This window comes from Chiloscyllium plagiosum, unplaced genomic scaffold (assembly GCF_037043375.1).
Source record: "Chiloscyllium plagiosum isolate Xiang-an unplaced genomic scaffold, Cpla_swu_hap1 HiC_scaffold_10, whole genome shotgun sequence".
NCBI lineage: Eukaryota > Metazoa > Chordata > Chondrichthyes > Orectolobiformes > Hemiscylliidae > Chiloscyllium > Chiloscyllium plagiosum.
In genome coordinates, this window is record NW_028270148.1 from 83,662,299 (window position 1) to 83,681,672 (window position 19,374).

The 19,374-nt window shown below is 39.9% G+C and overlaps 1 protein-coding gene across 2 annotated transcripts in view; it reads left to right on the forward strand.

The window, feature by feature from the left end:
* Positions 1-424: 424 nt before the first annotated feature.
* The window catches only part of LOC122552954 (filamin-A-interacting protein 1-like), a 245,339-nt gene continuing 226,389 nt past the window's right edge, over positions 425-19,374 (forward strand). For both annotated transcript variants that reach the window (XM_087991507.1, XM_043696264.2), the window contains exon 1: positions 425-756. The gene's annotated coding sequence lies outside the window, so the exon portion shown is untranslated. The remainder of the gene's footprint in view (positions 757-19,374) is intronic.

Consider the following 19,374-nt stretch of genomic DNA (forward strand, 5'->3'; position numbering starts at 1 on the left):
TGCCTTTTTTTCATGCAAAGTGCTCAAATTTTGTCACTCAAATTTTTTGCTCACTGTCTATTGATGTCATATGCAAAGAGCCAGGGGCTCTGCATTTGTGGACAATGTCGATCTTCACTGATCAAATAGGAGCTGGCATGAAGAGGAAAGCTGCACAACCTAAAATAGTGCCTGTATGCAGATGAAATATTTGGCCAGAGGCCACAGAAGGAGTTGATGGTTTCACTCCTTCTTTCCTCAGTATGTGGCAGTTTGGCTGTAACTCCTCATAAGTCAGAACAGCTCAGCTGTTCTATAGCAAAGAGAACTGCTACAAAGTTTTCAGCTGTTGACAGGCTTGACTTGCTGAGAACACGGGTTAAATATAACTCAGGGGAACTGATTGCTACATAGCCACTAGTGTCACAGTATCTGAGGGCTGTATCAGCACCGACAGAGGAAACACAGCAGTGAGACATTAAACAGGAGAGCAACAGATTTATTTTCCAAACACTAACAGTTTCTAATCGGGAGCCTGTGTGGACTTTTTATGCTGGCCAGCCTGTCTAAAAGAAGAAACATACTCTCATCCTGTTTTCCACTATTTCCTGCATGATCTCAGCAGATGGTGGGTAGAGAGCATAAAGGAACTCATCTTCATCTGTTCTATACTGTAGCAATGTTTGCCTGATCTATACTTACCCAAAGATTGTGGAACAATCTCTAATCACTGAACCTGTGCTCGATTTAGATCTGTTCTGTGTCTGATAACATCAGGTAAGAGAAGTTTCTTGTTATCTTTTCCCTCTAAGTTATCAAAATGAAATGAAAAGTAAAATAAAATCACAGGTTCTACCATTAACAGCCTCTATTGTTTACAGATAGTGAAACATACATTGTCCATTTATCTCAAGTAGTGATGTGTATCCTTTAAACTGTAAAAAGGTTGATACAGTACTTTCCTTTCGAAACTGGAGGTATGAACAGAAATGGCCAATTTTTTTCTAATAGTGTTCTAATTGTATTATATCTATTATAATATAGCACACATAAACTCGATCAAAGTAGCCTCAATCAACATTAGAGTCCAGAATTTGTTTTGTAACAACACAACAAAAAATGTTAATTAAATTGAGAACTCTTATTCTGCTCTTCCTCACTGTCTTCTCAATACAATAACATAAGCTTTTGAGTATTGGACTGGGACTTCTTTAAAAAATGTAATGGCAATATTATATTTTAAAAATGTTGTGTATTTCAGTCAAATGGTTCATATCTTTAAAGAAGCCAAACAATGCAAAACAAATTCTCATAATGAAAAATTAGCTATTGGAAATCTTTGCAATTTACTTCATTGTAATTTGGATATTTCATGGGTCATGATCGACAGCACTGTAGCTCAAGCAACTACCATCTGTTTAATGTTTTGTTCTGCTTTGCTGTGAATATCCAAGACAGACATAATGGATGTGATTGGTTATACAGACCACATAGATCCTTTTTTCACTCACAGCCTTATGTAAAGGCCAGTTACGGAGCAATAGAAATACTAGCCTGAGCAGATGCAACTTCAGTCATTGGCCTATTCCTTGAGACAGTAAAGAAGTCTGTTACTTTCAAATAAGAGTCATGTAAATTATGTCTGGAATTGAATCCACAAATGTACTATGTATAGATGTTATAATACAAAATTTTGAGTCAGTTCATCATTTCTAAGATCCTTTTATGAGGCTGTGAATTTTCCGTTATTCTGAAACAATCAAGAGTACAGTATTCCCATGATTTATTCTTTTCCCTTTGGAATGATTCATTTTATTGGTGTTGTTGACTGCCATTTTAACACCATTGTGTCATTGTTGCAGATTCTTCAGCAGTTATTTGGCAGTAACTAGCCATCATTTACCAGAAGGAATGTCTTACAAATGTTAACCCTTTGAAAACCATATTGAAGTTTTTATATGTTAGGAATTAAAGCAAATAATTATTTTTTTAAATCTTTCAATTGGCTAAATAAAATGAAAAGTTGTTGTTTTGGAAGTTTGAGTTCATTATCTGAATTCCAAAGAAAATCAATTATGTATATATTTTACTATGAAGACCATGGGTACATTTTGAAAGCTTTGTCATTGAAAGAAAGATTAATTCTGAGAAGTAAAAAAATTATTAGCTATGGTGACATCACTTCAAGTGGCATAGAAGAATAAACTCTAGAGAATGTTTAGAAAATCTGTTAGACACTAACTTCAGTATGACATTAAGCCATTTAGAAGTTCATGTTCTTCATCCTACAAAGATGGAAACAAAAACAGAAATTGCTGGAAAAGCTCAGCTAGTCTGGCAGCATCTTTAGCAAGAAATCAGAGTTAATGTTTCAGATCCAGTGATCCTTCCTCAGAATCTGAAACGTTAACTCTGATTTCTCTCCATAGATGCTGCCAGATCTGCTAAGCCTTTCTCGCAATTTCTGTTTTTGTTTCTGATTTCCCGCATTCGCTGTTCTCTCAGTTTTACAAAGATGGAAGATGGTTTCTATTGTAGAATGCGTGACAGGCTTTATACTATGCTAGAAAATACAAACTAACTTATAGGTAAGGACTTAAAATCACAATGATATTTATTTGCTGAATTTCCACTATTTTATCCCACATATCTGTAAGATATTTTTTAAAAATACAAAAATTCTTTCATTATCCATTAATTCAACCTTTGTTTGACCACATTCCAACCATCTGACCCCAGTTAGTGCCGATAAATGTTAGTGATGTGCTAATTACTTACTTACATTCTGGAATACATAGATCTTTCCATGTGCTAAATTTGCATGGTGCTTGGAACTGCCAGAAAACATATGGAAGTGACTGAACATAACACAATTTCATTAAAGGTATTCACAACAAATAGAAACTCTGAATGAGTATTGAGACTGCCTCAGTACAGAGCAAGGTAAAAGCTAACCCTATTCATTCTTCATACAGGTTCCTGTTTACCAGCAGATGTGTCCACACCAGTTGATCTTTACTCAGATTGCATTGTAAAGTTATAAATAACAACAAACAAATCCATGGCCTCAGTTCTTTAACATTGTCATCCTACGTCTTTTGGAAATGAAACCCATTAGGTAGTTGCATTACCATGAATGGGATTGCAATGATCTGGCACTGACCCCTATAGAAAAGTTATTTGGCTTCAGAAGTATGTCTCTCTAAAACCTGTTCTGGCAAAGATGTTAAGTCAACAAGCGAAGTGAAACTAAGTAGTGGTTGAAATGTACATCTGCATGAGCCATCAAGTAGGATCTGGGACACACAGTAGCATTGAGTGAGTCATCTTGTATTTTAGTAACATGTTGTTATGGATGAAGAAGCGAAATAGCTCAGTTTGAGATGAGAAGTGAAGCCATTGCAATCTTTGCTCAGGAAAAGTCTGGAACCTCTCATCATTTTGCAGAGGAATTTCACTGGTTTCTTTTTTTTTGTTCCCTATCAATAACCAAACTTTAATCAGATTGCATTTAGAGCCTTTTTTTTTTGAAAAAAAGAATAGTCTTGCTTGCAGAGAGGCTTTATCTTAGAGTTGTAATTTATTGGACAACAGGACTAGTTTGTGGAACATGAGAAATTAAATTACACAGTACAAAAGATCAAAACGTTTTTTTATATTTGTATATAGATGTAATGCACTTTTACAATCCATGCTTATGTACAAAAACTGTTTCCAGTAGTAATTTTGGGGAGTTATAAAGAAAATAAATCAATGCTAGTATAGTTCGTGTTCAGGTTCATTTATTGACAACAGTTCTGCTGGAAATTCAACACTCTTGCCATTTTGAGACAAAAGAGGTGACCTTCACTTCTATCCCAGAATGATGGTGCATCTTAAAGTAATGTTAACATTTTGGTGGCCATATTGTTTTGCAAACATGTTGTATCTTTCCCCATGATTTTCTTTGTCAATTACTTCCCTCTACTCTCAGAACTGTGAGATGCTTTGCCTCCTCTTAGTTCACAACAATTGACACACTTGTCAAAAACCTGAAATCATATGGGAGCAACTTGAATTCCTGCTCTCAGCAACAGGACATCTACCTAGCTCTGCAATCTAGGCTGGCACATGATGTACCTTCACTTCTGCCATTTTTGGGAACATTGACAGCAAAAAAAATTATTTGATATGTTTCCAAACCAGTTTGTAGGCCCTCTTCTGAATTTGGAGCTAAGACAGTTTACTGGCTACTGCAAAAACTCACTCTCCAGATAACTACAGAAAATGTGTACTAGACACTTGATGTTTATACAAGGAAGGTGTAGGAAAACATCATTTGGAAAACATTCAATTCTTCAATTCTTTATGTTCCTTCCTTTGATGAACAAACAAAGGCAATCACCATTCTCCTGACCTGCCTCCCCTGTCTTGGGATAGACTGTTGAAGCACAATGAGCAATATGTGGTGTCAGAATTCATCTGGCTTTAAAGACATTCACCTGATGAAGGAGCGGCGCTCCGAAAGCTAGTGCTTCCAAATAAACCTGTTGAACTATAACCTGGTGTGATTTTTAACTTAGAAAAATTGTACCTTCTTCCAAGTTTAATTTAGTCCCGATATCCCATCAATCAGGATAATCTTGATACTAGTGTTTGGGGGAAAAAAATACTTATACTGACTTGTAAAGAAAGAAGAACCTTTTTTTTCAAAACAAACAAAAGTAGAGATTGCTGGAAATGCTCAACAGGTCTGGCAGCATCTGTGGACAGAAATCAGGGTTAACGCTTTTTGTCAAGTGACCCTTCCTCAGAACTTTTAATAATGAGATTATTGCACAATATCCAAGGGATTTGTTGGTGTTTAATACTAATTTGTTATTGAGTCATGGATTTCTGAACACAATGAAGAGTAATGCAGTTGTTGCCTTGTGTTATACCGGAGGCCCTATTGACATCCCAAGAAACATGTGTGGGAGATGGAGGTCGTTTATCACATTCGGAAAGCATGAGTGCACCTTTTCAGTCAGTTAATGATACATGTTCCATCCAGGTCTGAAAAACCTGTAAGAATATAAATAAAGGACCAATTATTTCTTTAGCCAGCAAGTGTTTGAAATGAGGATCACGCTAACACATAGAGAGATTTGTATGTAAAATAATGATCAACAGATTAGATGGACCCAGCATCCTATTTCTGGGCTATAATTTCAATTTTAGATTAGGTTACTTACAGTGTGGAAACAGGCCCTTCGGCCCAACAAGTCCACACCGACCCGTCAAAGCGCAACCCACCCAGACCCATTCCCCTACATTTACCCCTTCGCCTAACACTACGGACAATTTAGCGTGGTCAATTCACCTGACCTGCACATTTGTGGACTGTGGGAGGAAACCGGAGCACCCGGAGGAAACCCACACAGACATGGGGAGAATTTGCAAGCTCCACACAGTCAGTCGCCTGAGGTGGGAATTGAACCCAGGTCTCTGGCGCTGTGAGGCAGCAGTGCTAATCACTGTTTCTCTTCATCATGCTGTTGTGTGTGGTGATTAGGAACCAATTTATGAACGATCAGTTTGGTTCTAGGGAAGAGGATTGAGATGAACATGTGAAGATAATGAGTGAAGTAGGAAACAGTAAGTGGCTTCATGTATCTGGGGTCAGTGCTCGCAGAAGATGGAAATATGGGAATTGAAATTAAGCAAAAGATTAGCTTGATTTAGAATAATTGGAGGGTATAAGGTAATGGCTTTGAAAGGGTTAAGTTTGGAGACCTCATTAGTCCACACCTAATCTGATGATGTTACACATTTTGTCTCATTCAATGTCACAATGTCATTAGATGCATCCTTGCCAGTTCCTGATAGACTGAGTAATGATGGCTTATTAGTCAATGTAACTTGCACCTAACATGTATGCAATTAACCGTATCATGTTGTTAAGACAAGTACCTCTTCTGTTAAGACTTACTAATGGTTGATCTGCTAATGTTTTGTCACAAGGAAGATTGGTGGTAGTACTCTAAACCTGGTAGTGGTTACTTCTGCGAACATTTGACTGAGTGTTATGTTTCAGGGGTGTTCAGCAAAGATTGCAGAAGCATTGACGGAGGTAGCTCTGAGGAACTTGAAATGATATGGTCAGCTAGTGTAGGGGGAGAGAGGTAGAGAAATAAGTAACTGACAAGAGAAGTTGGAGAAGGATGATCAACCAATATTGTGGTGATCCCAAGTGAAATCGGAGAAGCTGACGGGAGAACAGTAATACAAAGTATGCAAGTTTCATCTGGCAACAGTGGGTTGGAGGAGGAGTTAACTGCTATCAATGAGAATGGGACTTACAGAAACAGAGGGGTGTGGTTATGGCTAACACACACGATATCACAGTTAACGTAATGATTGCCAGTTTAGTACTGTGTTTATGAATGCTGAAACTATGTTTCAAATTGCCAGGAACCATTAGGTCATATTTTTAAATAATGTTCTGATATGTTTTGACAATGCAGTGAAATGCTTTGCAGAGTCCTGTGTAATTGCCAAGCTTCCTAATTTGTTCCGAAGTTTCTAGAGCATGTACTGTGTCCCACATTGCACTCACTTGTAAGGCCAAATATGTCATAGTTTTTGTCTTTATCACAGTTCTCAGCCCTACTGCTGCATTTAAGAGGTACTGAATTTCTGGGAGCTACATTACAGAGTGGGAAAGAGGAATTTAAAAAAAAACACATGATGTGAGATTAAAACACTACTTCAGTACATGCTCCATGATGCATAACATTGGGAGCTGAAGAAATATTAGAATAGATTCCCTACAGTATTGAAACAGGCCCTTTGGCCCAACAAGTCCACACCAACCCTCCAAATAGTAGCCCACCCAGACTCATTCCCCTACATTTACCCCGACTAACACACCTAACGCTATGGGCAATTTAACATGGCCAATCCACCCTAACCAGCACATCTTTGAATTATGGGAGGAAACCCACACAGACACAGGGAGAATGTGCAAACTCCACACAGATAGTCACCCAGTGCAGGCATTGAACCAGGGTCCCTTGTGCTGTGAACATAGAACATAGAACATAGAAAAATACAGCGCAGTACTGGCCCTTTGGCCCTCGATGTTGCGCCGATCCAAGCCCACCTAACCTACACTAGCCCACTATCCTCCATATGCCTATCCAATGCCCGTTTAAATGCCCATAAAGAGGGAGAGTCCACCACTGCTACAGGCAGGGCATTCCATGAACTCACGACTCGCTGAGTAAAGAATCTACCCCTAACATCTGTCCTATACCTTCCACCCCTTAATTTAAAGCTATGCCCCCCCATAATAGCTGACTCCATACGTGGAAAAAGGTTCTCATGGTCAACCCTATCTAAACCCCTAGTCATCTTGTACACCTCTATCAAGTCACCCCTAAACCTTCTTTTCTCCAATGAAAACAGCCCCAAGTGCCTCAGCCTTTCCTTATACGATCTTCCTACCATGGAGGAGAAAGTGAGGTCTGCAGATGCTGGAGATTAGAGCTGGAAATGTGTTGCTGGAAAAGCGCAGCAGGTCAGGCAGCATCCAGGGAACAGGAGAATCGACGTTTCGGGCATAAGCCCTTGTTCCTACCATACCAGGCAACATCCTGGTAAACCTCCTCTGCACCCGTTCCAGTGCCTCCACATCCTTCCTATAGTATGGCGTCCAAAACTGCACACAATACTCCAGATGCAGCCGCACCAGAGTCTTATACAACTGCAACATGATCTCAGGACTACGGAACTCAATTCCTCTATCAATAAAAGCCAGTACACCATATGCCTTCTTCACCGCACTATTTACCTGGGTGGCAACTTTCAGAGATCTGTGTACATGGACACCAAGATCCCTCTGCTCATCCACACTACCAAGTATCCGACCATTAGCCCAGTACCCCATCTTTTTGTTACTCCTACCAAAGTGAATCACCTCACACTTACCTACATTGAACTCCATTTGCCACCTTTCTGCCCAGCTCTGCAGCTTATCTATATCCCGCTATAACCTGACACATCCTTCCTCACTGTCAACAACTCCACTGACTTTCGTATCATCCGCAAACTTGCTCACCCAACCTTCTAGCCCCTCCTCCAGGTCATTTATAAAAATGACAAACAGCAATGGTCCCAAAACAGATCCTTGCGGAACACCGCTAGTAACTGCACTCCAAGATGAACCTTTACCATCAACTACTACCCTCTGTCTTCTTCCAGCCAGCCAATTCCTAATCCAAACCTCCAACTCACCCTCAATGCCATACCTCCGTATTTTTTGCAGTAGCCTACCATGGGGAACCTTATCAAACGCTTTACTAAAATCCATATACACCATGCCACCCCAAAATTAGGAATGTCCTTTCACAATGCAGATATTCACACAGTTTCAGTGATTGTGAGCAATACCAAACCAAGGTATTTCATTGTTAGATTTTATATTTCAGTTTAATTTTTATGTGTGGAGCCCAGTTATGTAAAACAAAACAGGGTTTAGGTTGGCTAACCCCTGAAAGCAGGGATGGGGAGAGCAATATGGCTGAGTGTGCAGTTAGACAATGGTAGTGTTGACATCAAATTAACATTAAACATTGATTTAAATAATAATCTCACTGGTCTGTATTCTGCTGGTGGTCATTAGATATGCGCACACAAACCTATTTACCAAGAAAACAACTTGCAAACGTTTAAACATGTGTTCTTTCTGGTCATGGGGACATCACTGGCAAGGCTGACATTCATTGCCTATCTAATTGTATTTGAACCAAATTGCTTGTTTGGCTATGTCAGAGAGCAGTTAAGAGTCAACCATATTATTGTAGGTCTGGAATTACATGTCAGCCAGACCATGAAAGGATGGCAGATTTCCTTTCCAGAAAGGACATTATTGAACTCAGAGGGATTTATGACAATGAATGGTGGTTTCCCGGTCACCATTACTGAGACCGCATCCAGATTTTGGAATTGGATTTAAAGTTTGTGGGGATATGAACATTATGGGGATATGAACATTGGTTGGATATGAACCATGTCCCCAGGACACTGGATTAGTAGTCTCGAAGTATCATCACCACACCATTATTAACACCACTTCACATCCCAAGTGCACGTCTACATCTTGAACACAATTTATGAGTATTAGCTGGCCATGTAGCATACAAAACCTGGCTGTAGAAAAGTCCAAACTAACTTCCAACAAAGTAATTGACTCCTCTATCAGTTGTGTCTAATGGCACTGATTGTTCCTTGTACTTAACTACTGTAATTCTTGTTTGAAAAATATCTCCCAAATCTGTGACCATTCACTATCTGAAGGAATAAAAGCAGAAGATTCTCAGGGAAGCACATCGGGTGAACAAAATATCAATGTTCCTTCAGCATTGTCAGGCCAAGGTCCTTGAACTTGTTCCTGAACAGCATTGTTCCGCCACCTCCAAACAGACCCCACCACCAAGGATATATTTCCCTCCCCTCCCCTATCAGCTTTCCGGAAAGACCACTCCCTCCGCGACTCCCTTGTCAGGTCCACACCCCCCCACCAACCTTACCTTCACTCCTGGCAGCTTCCTCTACAACCGCAAGAAATGCAAAATTTGCGCCCAGACCCCCCCCCCCCCCCCTCACTTCCCTCCAAGGCCTCAAGGGATCCTTCCATGTCCGTCACAAATTCACCTGCACCTCCACATTCATCATTTACTGCATCCGCTGCACCCGATGTGGCCTCCTCTACATTGGCGAGACAGGCCACCTACTTGCGGAACATTTCAGAGAACACCTCTGGGACACCCGCAACAACCAACCCAACCGCCCCGTGGCTGAACACTTTAACTCCCCCGCCCACTCTGCCAAGGACATGCAGGTCCTTGGCCTCCTCCATCGCCAGACCATGGCAACACGACGCCTGGAGGAAGAGTGCCTCATCTTCTGCCTAGGAACCCTCCAACCACAAGGGATGAATGCAGATTTCTCCAGCTTCCTCATTTCCCCTGCCCCCACCTTATCTCAGTCCCAACCCTCAGATTCAGCACAGCTTTCTTGACCTGCAATCTTCTTCCCGACCTCTCCGCCCCCACCCCCTCTCCGGCCTATCACCCTCACCTTAACCTCCTTCCACCTATCGCATTCCCAACACCCCTCCCCCAAGTCCCTCCTCCCTACCTTTTATCTTAGCCTGCTTGGCACACCTTCCTCATTCCTGAAGAAGGGCTTATGCCCGAAACGTCGATTCTCCTGCTCCTTGGATGCTGCCTGACCTGCTGCGCTTTTCCAGCAACACATTTTTCAGCTCTGATCTCCAGCATCTGCAGTCCTCACTTTCTCCTGAACAGCATTATGAGAATACCTTCATAATTTGACCACAGTAGATCAATCAGAAGGTTAACCTTCTCAGACAACTACATTTAAGCAATAATTGCTGCCTCATCAGTCATTCCATAATCTGGGAATGATATTTTTTAAATAAAATGGGACCAGAACCCCAATGGACAACAATCACGAGAAGGAAAACTGACTAATTATCATAAATTACACACAAAGGCAATTCCAGCTTTCTGTCCACCACTCTTATTGAGATCATCCAGCCTCTGGAAATACTTCTGGTTGTACAGTCCAGTTCTTCACATATTAAACTCATTAAGCAATTAGCAGAATTAAAGCGCTTGATAAATGTGAGCCAATGGTCTCTAGATGGTTCTTCAGAAGCCTAATCAAAGTTCATTTTTCAGCTTCGTTGTGATGTTGCTGAGATGTGTTTGCCCCACAATACGAATTCATGGGAGGCACAGGAGCTCAATGATTAGCCATATGGTCTCACAGCGCCAGGGTCCTGGATTTGACTGTACTCTTGGGTGAATGTCTATGTGGAGTTTGCACATTTTCTGTGTCTGCATGGGTTTCCTCTGGGTGTTCCAGTTTCCTCCCACAGTCCAAAGCTGTACAAGTTAAGTGGATTGGCCATGCTAAATTGCCCATAATGTCCAAGTGTATGCAGAATTGATGTTTCAGGCATAAGCCCTTCATTCCTGATGAAGGGCTTATGCCCAAAACGTCGATTGTCCTGCTCCTCAGATGCTGCCTGACCTGCTGTGCTTTTCTAGCACCACACTCTCCATTCTAATCTCCAGCATCTGCAGTCCTCACTTTCTCCAGGTATATGCAGGCTAGGTGGATTAGCCATGGGAAATGCAGAGTTACAGGCTGAGGGTAGGGGCAATGGATCTGAGCGGGATGCTCTTCGGAGGATCAGTGTGGATTCAATGGGCTGAATAGCCTGCTTCCACGCAGTTGGGATTCTACCAGCGCTGAAGAAAGATTCGATTAAATCTCGTGGTCTCAAGATGTGATTTAGCTGTCAGTTTAAACAGTAAGGTTACAGATTTTCATTCTTCATGTTCTGATTTATGATAATTTTTCAATTTTAGGGACATGTCAATCTTTGAGTTTTCGGACAAAGCGTCACAGTTTTAGTATCAGAGTAACTCTGCTATTTCCACTATCTGCAGATATGAACACAAAATAATTAAGAAACCGCACCTTAGAGCAGTAAGGAAAGGAAGACTGCATTCACCAAACACTTTTCATTGCTCCTAGACATCTCAAAGTGCTTTGCAACCAATGATGTGATCATTGTTGTAATGTAGGAATTGCAGCAACCCAAAATGTGTGCAATGATCTTCCACATGTCATTATTATTGACAGTCCCTCGCAGACAAGGATCCTAGGTTGATTCTGCAGAGACTGATGTGGCTACCACAGACTCTGTTACACTAGGAGCAGATGGTGGTCACAGGAAGGGTGGCTGGGGATTGGTATGGCAGGACGGTCCTTTCATTGTTTTCACCTGGCTTCCTTTTTCTCCCAATGCCAAGTTTTGAGGTGCTTGATGCCTTTCCAGTTGCTCCTCCTCCACTTTGGATGGTCTTGGGTCAGTGATTCCCAGATGGGAATGCTGCACTTTGCCCGTGATGCCTGGAGGGTATCACTGAAACGCTTCCTATGTCCAACGAGCTTCCACATATAGCAATCTGATAGTGACTACATAATCTGCTTTCATGATCTATATCAATCAACAGAGGGATAAATATTGGGCCGGACACCGGGGATACCCCTACTGATCTTCTTATGAGTAGTGTCACCCAAGAAGGCAGATAGGGCTACCAATTAATTTTTTTAATTCACAAGACAATATCTTCAATGATGCAGCAGTCCATTCAGACTGCGCTGCACTGGTGTGGTTGATCAAACCCTAGAATGGGACTTGAACTCAAAATTTGTGACACAGTGTGAGAGTGTTGTCAACTCAGCCAAGGCTGACAACTTAATCAGAGGATTGTCAGTCATATTGAACACCATGCACTTGCCTGATATTCAGTCATACTGACTTTCATCCAAGAGCATATCGAACTGACTTGATTTTAATTTTATTGTCATGTGTGCTCAAGTATAAAAGTACAGGAGTTCAGTGAAGCGTGTATAATGTCACCACACAAGGCACCACCTTAGTACATACCTAGGTACAGAATCTTAAGGACAAGGTAGAAAGAAAGAACAAAGTTAAAAGTTAAACATTGCAATAATCACAGTGTAGAGTAAAACATATGAAGTAAGGTTAAAAGTTACACATTGCAGACCGGACATGTAACAGGCGTCCATTCTATGTGATGGAGTCCTTTCTTTGTTACCACGTGAAATCATTTCTATTCTGTTGTAAACAATGTGAAACTTATTAGAACTTCCCATTGGATTGGCTTGTCGCTAATGTACTATTTGTTACATGATGGAAGCCGATTACTTGCATGTTCAGCAAGCTTAAAAATAAAAGCTCCTGCAAACTGTAACAAGGTAACAGTTGCTAGCAACTTTAAATGAAAACATTGGCCAGTGTTATGTGGGTGCCTGTGGCCTAATACACAGGGTCCCTGTGACAGAAAGCTGCAGCTGCTGTCCCTCCTATAGTTCAACTGACAGCTCCAGCTGCCAGGCTTTTTATTGGTCTCCTTTGAGACTAGCTTCATGTGAAAATTACACTTTGAAAAACTCTAGTTGGAATTCCTTCCAACCTGTCTTTCCAATAGCTTTATTTCCATTGTGGACTGCTTCAGATAAATAGCGCATTAAAAAAAAGTATTTATTATTTGTTTATTTAGCAAATGCAAATCCCCAGAGCCAAATGAAAGCTTCTTCCTTTTTTGAGTTTAATATGCTTGGTCTGAAATTTAGTCTGTCGACAGGGACATGCCTCAGTAAGATGCAGCATTGTCTGTGTCTTCCACAAGTCCGTAAGGGGTTTACACTGCAGTCCCAGCTGCAGAGGTTGATTACTAATTTCAAACCTTGTTCCTTGCTGGAGTCCAGTTCCCGGATTTCTTACACTCTGCCATTCTACATATTACTGTCACTTGATGATGGATATCACAGGCTTTTTGAATGTCACCAATTTCATTGCTAAGTGGAATTCTGTCCCATCCATCTACCATTTGTACTATTTTCTATCCAGTTTCACTGCACAGTGATCAGGCATGTAAAATTTCCCTTCCCTGCCCCGGAGGTATTTGGGTTAGCTCCCACTTACACTCCAAAGCTGCCTTCATATTGTTAAGAATAGAATTTATCTGAAAAGTCGCTGTATGCTCAGCATTGCACACATGACTTTTTATTTTAAATTGAGGTAATACATGAAGGTTTATAGATGTGATTCATGTACTTAATGTGAATTATATTGCACATTTATCTCTTCCTTTACATCAGCGTGTGTGATACTCAAACTGTAGAAAACCATTCAATTAATAAGAAAGTACAATGTATTATTCTGTAGTTGAGTACATTATTCAAACAGACCTGGCAGTAGTTCCAGCTTTTCCTTTACTCTTTGGGGAGTATTTTACCTTTTCCACCACTCTCTCTCAGCATATACCAGTCAAGTCAATATGAAACAAAATCATTCAAACAGTACAAAGTTTATGTCTAACTATTAGATTGATTAAAATACCCTGCAAATGTGTTCATTTTAACGAAATATCCTTGCCTAGAAGTATATTCCAGTTGTGGAGTGGCCATTCAAATGTCAACTTGGAGGCATTCGTTGCTAATTAACATAAATATGCTTTTCAATAAAGTCTACAAACATGTTGGAAGGTTCTCAGTGTGCAAGCACAATATTGGAGATGCCAGTTAATCATTCATAAGTCAGGTAAATACCACCCCATATTGCCAGATGGTTTCATTTTTGGCTCTTAAACCAAAGATGACAGCAAGGTGGAAAATCAAGCTATCAAGTGTCATAGATGAGTATTGAATGATTGCTAGTGGCCCTTGAACTGCACTATGGAAGTCAATGAGCTAAATTATAGAGCAATAAAAGGTAAGCGAAAGTAATGCAGTGGCAATTAGAATAATCTAAGAACAGAGAGCAATGTTCAAAATTTTGGAAATACGCTGAGTCAATTGGAATTCTCAGTTGTCCAATCCCTGGGGTGTGCTTGGGTTCAAACTACCACATTCCAATTTCACAGCTGAGACTACATGTTTAGATCATAGTTCAGAGTGGAACATGCAGCATACCTTGCAATAGGGGCACAAAATAGCAAGCAATGGCTTAAATTTAGAAATAGATAATTGCACTTGTTCCGTTGAGATGGATACAATTCTTTCTCACCAATGGAGACAAAGGATAGAATAAATTCTTGGCAGAAGATTCATAATCAGAAGACTTCATTTCAAACCTATTTCACCCACTTTGAAATTCAGTTAACTAGGCTTCATTTTCCTTTAACAGTGATGTAGGATGAATTCACTTTAACTGTAAAAGTACATCCTTGAAATATTTGAAAAATTGCTGCTGAATACCTTCAATCTCAGGACCACAGCAATATGAAACTAACTTGTTGTTAAATTGCTGTTCCCAGTCCAATAGAAACTAACGCGATATTCCCTTCTAGTAAAAGACAGTGTGTAGTCTTGACACACTGATTGTACAAGTAAAATGTTATTGAAGGACTGAATTTCCCCAGAGCTACAGGGTTTTTAACCACCTTTCTGTCCTGCAAATGGCAGTGGAGTGGAAGAAACTTGAAAAAGATTCCAAACAAAAGTTTCTGCAAAACTTTTTCAAAACTACTGTCGAACTGCAGCATAAGGTTCATTTTACTCCTGAAAATTGAAGGAAATTCAGTCACAAGTAACCTACACTAGTTCTTATACTTTACCAAAAATTCCTGGATATTTAAACAAGTTCCACAAAATCTTTGCCAAGATCCTTTGCTGTTCTTAATGTAGCCTACTCTGATGAGCATATACAGCTCAAACTAATGTTTTCAATTTATGACATTTTGAATGAAATATAAATTTATGACTAAATTTTAAATGAAGCATAACCCATAATTCTGGTGTTTATGATGCTTAAAAACAATTATACATTTCTTCTTAATTAAACAGAATATTAACATCTTAATCACTATAACTTCATGGCATCAGAAAGGTTCGTAATAAAAATTGCAAAGCTTCCTGATTGCATTTCCATAAACATGCTCAGCTTAAAATGTGTAAAAGGTGGACTGATGGCTTCAGACATTAATGTTCATGTATGAAGGGAGACATAGAAAAGGAATGTGTGATAGATGTGGTACCTTGCCTGGGGTTTTACTGTTTCCAATGATTTCCACATCTTCTAATGTTTGCAAATTAAGTTCTCAAATATTTCTATGAAAATCTGGCAGATGGAAAGAAATGTCTGGATGATCTTTCTCCCTATTCACATTTCAAAAAAAAAGTCTTTATCAGTCCAACTGTTCATTGTTAGTAAAGCACTCATCCTATTCCCTGGCCCCATAGTTCTATGCAGGCAACATTTCAAAGCCCTCACTCCAGGCTATTTTTAAAATTCCACTTGGCATTTAGTAACTCCCCTTTTGCTTACAAATGATAGACGACACAATTCTGCTGGGAGAACAGGCCTCCCATAATGATCGCAAAGGTACAACTTACAGTTTTTTCAAATCACAAAATTTTGACTTTCTCCAAAATTAATTTGACCCTGAAGGGATCTTAACTTTTAAGCCTGGCTATGCTACAGGCATTCCGTTGGCTAAATAGCCAAGATTATCAAGGTATGTTTGTTAGTGGCAGCAACCCCTGGTGAAATTCCCAACTAATGAAAGCTGTAACTCAATCCACACATATGCTTCCCCTGGGTGTATGCTAGATATCAGCTTTAGCAACAGGAGACTGTTGATCTATCCTGTACTAAAATCGCACCTTATTTTTGTCATGTATCATTGCATATTAGTTCCAAGTCATAAATTTGTGTTGCCTGTTTTAATTGATTCGTGCATTCTGTTGTCACATAATTACCATTATTATTTCTGCTTGATTGTATCTAACATCCATCCAAACAATCTGTTGATTAAGAAAGGAGCAGGCTGTGAAGAACTCTGAGATTGCCTGGTATGCTTCTTAATCTTGAGTGATTAACTCTGCTATTCACAGTGGGATGCAGTCGTGCAGGATTACATTGCATACTTTATGAATAGAGGTATACCCCACTCCCATTTCCCCCCTCCTTTTAGCTCCCTTCTTATCAAATGTCATTCTATCTGATATGATGTGCACTCACAGCAGAACATCACTCTCATCAAAGTTACACAACTGACGTCTGCCAGGCAGTTCATCCTTTCCCTTTGGCAATTACAAACCTTTACTCTCTACCTCCTCCTGGTAACTTGATCGTGATAAGGGTTTCACAATCTGGATGGCCGATTGACACAATTAGGGCTCTGAGGCATTTTATCTCATCAGGAGGGATAACCATTGTATAGAAAGACTACCAGAAAAACCCTTGCCAGCCTCCCAGTTGCATCTGTCTGTTATGGCTGGTCTTTGGGAGATATGGGTCCCCAACAGCAACAGCCCCATGGCTTCTGCACCATCACAGAATGGCAACATGTCCCCAGTCACTTGGACCTGCCTGCCTTTCCCCAGGATCAAACTTAACTCCTCTTTGAGGGCACCTCACTATTGAAGCATTCCAACCTTTGTTTGGCAACGCCATAGTGGTGACACTGCCAAGGCTGCCCACCCTCTGAGTACTGCTGGGTGGGCCACCAGCCTCCATTGCAAATTTATCCCAGTGCTATCCTCCTAGTTGGTTGTTGCAAGTAAAATGCCATCCCAGGGACAGAATTCCATTATTGGAACATATTATCTTTCAATAAAATTCAGCCTTTATTCTGTACTGCAGATTTATTTCATGAACCTAATTTAAATTCCCTACTGCGTTGGCAGGATGAGCTCATGATTCCATATCATGGCCTGATTTTAACAGTGTTAAAACCAGCCCCATGAATTATTCCAGGTCTCTGATTACTGCACCAGTAACGTAGCCATGGTGCTACATTATGTCTTGGATCTAGCCTAAAAGATGACTATGCATTAATAATTAAGAGCTAAATTGCCATCTTCAAAGTTGTCCTCACAAAGAAGATTATTCTATCAGTGAAACATTTAGAAATGGACTGCCTTACTATTCTTGATTGATTTGTATAAAATATTCATGAAAATCAACTGTGATAACTAATACAAGGAACAGCAATATCTTCACCTATATATACATGTGTGTTCACAGCAAAAGACTCAAAATTCTTCTGTATCATGGAATATATCACTTGATATAATTATCATTAATTCATAACTTCACTAATTAGGTAATGCTATTAACATACAATTGCATACACATTTTGTTTAAATTATAATTATAAATCTTTTCCCTCTCACCTTAAACCTATGCCCTTTAGTTTTAGTCCCGTACCCTGGCAAAAAAACCTTAGCTATTCACCCTATGCATGTCCCTCATAATTTTATAAACTTCTATAAGCTTACCCCAGGGAAACCAGCCCCAGCCTATTCAGCCTCTCCCTATAGATCAAATCCTCCAACCCTGGCAACATTCTTGTAAATCTTTTTTAAAACCTTTCAAATTTCACAACATCCTTCTGATAGTAGTGAGACAAGAATTGAACGCAGGATTCCAAAAACAGCTAATGTCCTGTACAGCCTCAACATGACCTCCCAACTCCTATATTCAGTGCACTAGTAGTCCCTGTCAATACTACTTTAAGGGAGTTGGTGTAAGCTAACTGGAGTTAGGCCTGCTTTGTCTGCCAATATGGCAATTGGATATGCAGATACTGAGCTGGACAAATTAGAAACTCTTTTTCTGAGTACCGGGACATTGGTCCTGTTCGATCGATAATTATGAAGCTCCTCAAACTTACCTTTAATTTCCTTCAACCCTGTGACTCCCCTCAAGTATTTCCAACCCATCCATGCTCACTTACCCATGTAACCCTCAGGCTAACGCATCTAGTGTCCACTATGTATAGATTTCTTGAGCCCTATTATCACTTGGGAGCCGATGAGATGCTCATAAAACTGACAAACTAAATTAACAGCCTTTCAAAACCCATTTGAGAAAAACTTATAACTGGTCATAAAATCTACAAGATAAACAAATTGATATTTCCAGCTGTATCAATAGCCCCATTTCATGATGGGATTTTGCAACTCAAATGTAAATTATGTCAACAAAAGTACCAAAACTGAAAACATTAAAGCTTTTGATGTCAGTCTCAGAACTTAACCATCCGTTCAAGCTTTAAAGCTGGAAAAAAGGAAATATAAACTATCAATAACATAATTAATCTAGGTGTCAATTGCTAGTCAAATATGAATATCAATATTTTTTGATGCAGAAGAACACATTACACTATGGATAATAAATCACAAAGAGTCAGCACATCGGCACAGTGAATATTTAAGAAGTGAAATGAAATGTTATTTTATTTTGCAAGGAGAAGTGAGATGGAGTATGAAGTAGGGAAGTCTGGCCACAACTGTATAGGCCAACTATACAGATCACACATACCCTACTGTGGACAGTTTTTGTCACTTTACTGAAAGAGTGAAATACCTACATTGGAAGCAGTTCAGAAAGGTCCATTAAATTTACTGTGAGATGAGGGATTTATCTTACGAGGAAAGTTTGAGCTAGTCAGACCTATACTCACTGGAGTTTAAAAGAATAAGAGGTAATCATAAGGCAGTATTAGAGAATATAGAATCAGGATGCACAATTTAAAAATAAAAGATGTCTCATATGTGATGGCAATGGGTAGGACTTTATTCTCTCAAAGAGTTGTTAGTATTGGAGGACTCCACCCTTATGACTAGTGGAGGTTGTGCCATTGATTTTATTCAAAGGTAATGTCAGGTGGATTGTTGATTAACCAAGTTAAAAATCACACAACACCAGGTTATAGTCCAACAGGTTTAATTGGAAGCACACTAGCTTTTGGAGCGATGCTCCTTCATCAGGTGATCATGAAACGCTCGATCGTAACA